Below are 5511 nucleotides of genomic sequence, written 5' to 3'. Positions count from 1 at the left end.
CCACGTTTGTGGAATTACAGTCCCAAGATTTTTAGTTAAAAGGGATGAAAAAAATAAATACCCACATATTTCTTGTTTTATCTTTATTAACTATACAGAAAACTACGGAGCCCCTAAGGTGACATGGTAGAAGAAAAAAAACCTTTGCGTTCCCTCGCAAAACATCATCTTTGCGAGGGAATGCAAAGATTGCGTGCCCTCGCAAAAAACTTTGCGTACTCTCACAAAGATCGCGAGGGAACGCAATCTTTGCGAGAGAACACAAAGTTGTTTTGTGAGGGAACGCAAAGGTATTTTATTTCGCCTACCATGTCACCTTAGCTGCGCCGTAAACACTTCCGGGCCATCTTACATGTGAACAAAAGCGGCGAGGATGGAACGTTTGTAAACATGAAACACAGCAGTGGGAAAGCTTTCCCAAAGCAACTAGGATGGAGCATGTTTTTTCCCCACTGCTTTGTTTACACGTCGCTTTTGGTCACAGGGAAGATGACCCGGAAGTGTTTACGGCGCACCTAAGGTGACATGGTAGGCGAAAAAAACAACTTTGCGTTCCCTCGCAAAACAACTTCGCATTCCCTCGCAAAGATTGCGAGGGAAAGCAATCTTTGTGAGAGAACGCAAAGTTTTTTGCGAGGGGACGCAATCTTTGAGCAATTTTTTTTTCTTTTTTCTACCATGTCACCTTAGGGGCTCCGTAGAAAACAGACTAAAATAAAAGTGTTACAATGAGTTCTGCAGCACAGAGCCATCAGTATGCAAGCTGGAAACAACAATAACATGTTTCTTTCAAACAAGCCATCTGTTATATTTAGTTCTTTCAATACAAGTTATTGACAATAAGGTGTACAATACTGTAAAAGAAATCTGTCAAATTGTTCGTTTAAAACTTCCAATTGTCAGGGAGCAAATGACACAAATAAGTTGACATTTTTAAAATTTAGAAAATCCAAAGTCCCAGCATGTCCAAAATTCGCCTCATTGTAAAATCATTATTTAGTACCTCCCACACGCTAACAAGTGTTTGAGCCAGATGCTTTAAGTGGGCAGAACTTCATTTGCTTGCACAATGTGTTTGTTTCTACTTCTTCCTTCTTCTTTTTTTCTCGTTTCCGTGAGTAAGCCTATTAACAGCTGCACAGCATAATGTTATTAGTCTCTATGTGCATGAATTAATAGAGTTTGGAATAAGTTATTTTTTCAAGTTCTTACTCTATATTATAGGTGACAACAAAACAAATACACATGAGGCAATACTAAGCTACACACTGTTCTGTAATATGGCTTTGCAACCAAGTCAGCATCTACCTGTTGTCTCCATAACAATCCATTCATGCATGGTGGGAATGTATTTGGCAACACTGGTAATCAATAGTTGTAATCTCACGTTGCCTGAGTACTTTTTCATCGCTGTGAGTTCTGCTGCTGATGTGAGAATATGAGGGGAGGCAAACAGCACACTGAGTTGGTGCAGTACTACACTAATGTTCTTTGCGAAAGATAAATCCTGTTACTCAAAGTGAGTAGACTGTGGCCCAGTCAGGCAGACATCATGAAGTCTGCCATACAGGATTGGAAAAATCAATGGTGCCTGTCTAGGGCTGTGGATGTGAGTGGGCGTGGAAGAGCAAACATCGAATCATAAATTTCAGACTCAAATCAGAACTAGTGTAATAATTTTGTTTTGTGTGTTGTCACGTGAATGTGGAGATCAACATGAGTGATGTGGGGAGTGTGCATTTGCCGTGTGGAGACAGGCTGGCTCCTTCGAGCCGTAGGCTACACTTGGAAGTTTCCGTGCGTGTATGGAAATAGTCAGCTAATGAGGATTAAATAAATTGTTCAGCAATCATTGAAGACCAGTCTCGGCAGTGTATCAAGTATCAAAGCCTCTTATTCACTCTGACACGCATGGCAACAAATGAAGGATGCTAATCAACTTCAGCCCAGAAGAAACTGTCTTCCCAGCTAACTAGCTTAGCTATAGGTTGCAGCTGGTTTGTGGAAACGAATATTTAATATTTATTATTTCTATCACCAATAGTCACAAAAATGATCAAGACTCAACCTTTGGCCACAATGTGGAGCAGGATCGTGGTAAAGTAAGAGTAAAAAAAAAAAGAATGACAACAAAAAAAAAATCCAGAGTTAAAAGCAGAAGGCACCAGTGTATGATTATGTACTCCCAGATACAATAGATACATTTTCAAATAATTGAAGGTCAGGATTCATAAAACACTTAAACACTGTTTTACAAGTGCACTCCATTTATCATTTACTATTTTAGATCAAACTATGAAGTGTATTTTTTTTCTTTTTCTTTCTTTCCTTTTTCTTTCAGTTTTTTTAAGAATGTCCAAAGAGTAAGATTCAAATCCATTCAGAACTCATTCACTGGACAACAACATGAATAGCGAGTTGGGGTTTGGGATGAGCTCTAGCTCTAGTGCTGTCCATGTTACTAAATGGGCAAGCAACTTGATAAGAACACTGTTTTGTTGCTCATAAAATGTGAATAAAAAGAGAATTTAGAAAGGATTTAGAGGTACGAGGTTCATAAAAACATCTGGCCTGCCTGTAGGGAAGGCTGAAAGTTTATTCTGATCCCAGGATTTGCTCAATAATCAGTGTTAGGATTAGCGCATAACTGTGAAAAGGTTCCAGGGCATTCTGACCCAACGGTGACTTTGCAGGACCAAGAAAATGCTTATAAACAGGACAACATAGACTCAACTTCCCCTATAGTATGACCACATCCTAACTAGCTAAATTTTCAGTTTCTGTTCATGAAATTATCGTGCCCATTACTTGTGTTTGTCTATTCAGTGTGTACATATTGCGAGTACATCGTGCCATATCTTGTCATACTTTGTTCTCCCAATGCTTGTGTGAGTTTTCTGCTAGTATATGCTCTACTAACCTCACCAAACCATGTGATTATATAGTGCTACCTTGGAATGGCTTTATTAGGTGTCATTACCTAATTTGCTCCCAAAAACATATATATATATATATATATATATATATATATATATATATATATATATATATATATATATATATTAATTTTAAATATTACCAGTGACCCAAAGACGTATTTATACGTTGTTGTTTTTTTTTTAATGCTCGAGCATTCAGAAGTTTTAGAAGCCTCTGAACTGAAGAGAATGGTTGACGTAATGGTAGTTATTACAAAAACGGCCAGCAGGTGGCAGCAGAGTATAAGAGATCAACTAGGGACATGTTGCAACAAGCTGTTTTTTCCCACAGTTCTAAACAGATTTGTGATAAATGATTAAACTTAGCTATATTTTAATGCTAATCGATGCAAAATAGAAACAGATAGAAATATACATTAATTCCTGATGAAAGAAGAGACTCTAATCTTTCTTTTGGTAGGTTCCATGTTATTATAGCAATAGAACACAATATTCTGTGGGCCTTGGAAAATCACAATCCAGTAAAACACCCGGAAGCGAAGGGGGTTGCTTCAGTGAAAATGGATGGGAGTGAATGAGTTAAGCACACGCACTCACACAAATTGTAGTAGTTCATGTGATGTGTTCCTTTAAGGGATGTGGACTTGAGTGACATCAGTCAGTCTGACTCCAGCACCAATTACCATTTACCACATGGTTACTTTGGTGTTAGCATTTGCTCAATGTTCCTTGAAGTTGTCAGTGTCTTCATTTCGCATTCATGGTGCTAATTGCATAAGTGCTCGAAAACGAATGAATAAAGCACTGGACATTCATCCACAAGCATTTTGTAGCTTGGTGCACACTTTGTTCTGAGCTGTCCAATATTATGAAATATTTACCTGTCATTTCTAAGTGGAAACAGACAGGCCAAAATTCCCTTTTCCTTGAAAACAAGAATGTACAGAAACACAAAGTTTGTTGAACCCCCTAAAAATTAGTCATGAGTCAATGAGACGTGCATGAACCCCACCCCCACCATCACTAGAACTAATAATAGTATTCTGGACCAAATGGTTCATCATCACATTGAAGAAAAGCTTTAAGAAGATGCCATATTACAATCTCACTGGAGGTACATTTCCATTTTCAGACGCCTAGAGGAAGAAACTTGAAGCAGTGGCAAGAAAATGCCAAGCAATTTCCAATAAGGCATAAACAAATAGCTCAGAGAGGCCAATTTGGACAAAGATGCAGTACTGTACATCTTCATTTATTTTCACTTTTAATTTCCTTTCTGATCTGTATGATTCCTTTCCTTATGTTTGATTTAAAGTTTGTGATTTAATTATTTTTTCTTCTGCATGAGTTGAGATACCATCGGAAATTGACACAGTGCATCATCTAACATATGAATCCTCCTCTCTCATTAGATGACTGTGTTCTCCTTCCAGAAGATGAACAACCACTGTTTACAAACAAGTGCATGGAAACCTTTCTCATGGCCAAGACTGCGAGAAATTCTAAATATATCCCAGTTGGAATCTTTCAGCACTCGCTCCTTCCTGATTTAATTCCTCTCATTTCATCTGATGCCAAATGCATGCAAACTGTCGGGCAGTGAAAAGCAGCCAATGCAATATTTGTAATCTGCCAGTACTCTGCTCTCTGTAGTGCATGTTTGGTTTTATGCACTTGCCCTTTCTGCTTCTATCTGTTTACACTGTCTATGTTGACTTTTTCCTTTGGTGCTTTTCAACCTTTCGAGGAAATGCTTAAAGCTTAGTAGAAGGTAGAGAACTGCTCATTGAAGATTTGCTGCATCAACGTGAGATTTATCATGCAATCACACAGTTTTATATAGCAATGAAAAGAAGGCTTACATGCGCATATTTCTGATGTGATATATTCAAAAAATTACTGTTGCAGTTATACATTATCAGTGTCGCCTCCGGTTATTTCAGCACTTATTTAATCCTATAAAGCCTGAACAATGAAATATATGTGAAAAAATTCAGATTCTTTGTAAATAGAGTATGTATTGGTCCTTTTGAACAAAAAAACAAATATATATATATATATATATATATATATATATATATATATATATATATATATATATATATATATATATATATATATATATATATATATATATATGAAAATCTACTTCTACATATAACTGTTTGTGTCATATTTGATACAACCGGTTACAATGCTTTAAATTCGTACATTTGTAACTGTCAAAAATATCATAATAAACAGACATATCAAACATATTAGTAGCTCCAGAAGGCAGAAAGAACATTTCCCACTATCTCTCCTTTCTCAATTGGGGCGATGGTGTAACAATTATTGACCTTATCCCAGCCACTTTCGCCTCCTTTTTTTCCTCCCTCTCTACTGTTGGGATGCCTGTTCATTTCCTTTTGTGTGGATGTGCAGACCAGCCGAGACAATTGGATTATGAGTTCTTTTGAGCCCAAAGAACCCCAACCCCCATGGTTTTTACACCTCAACATATGGCAGGACTCTATCTCAAAGTCCTGCTGGGATCAAGACTCCCAGACTAGACTGGCACGCATTACTTCTC

This window comes from Festucalex cinctus, chromosome 1, assembly GCF_051991245.1.
Source record: "Festucalex cinctus isolate MCC-2025b chromosome 1, RoL_Fcin_1.0, whole genome shotgun sequence".
NCBI classification, from domain to species: domain Eukaryota; kingdom Metazoa; phylum Chordata; class Actinopteri; order Syngnathiformes; family Syngnathidae; genus Festucalex; species Festucalex cinctus.
This window is presented reverse-complemented; position numbering follows the sequence as displayed.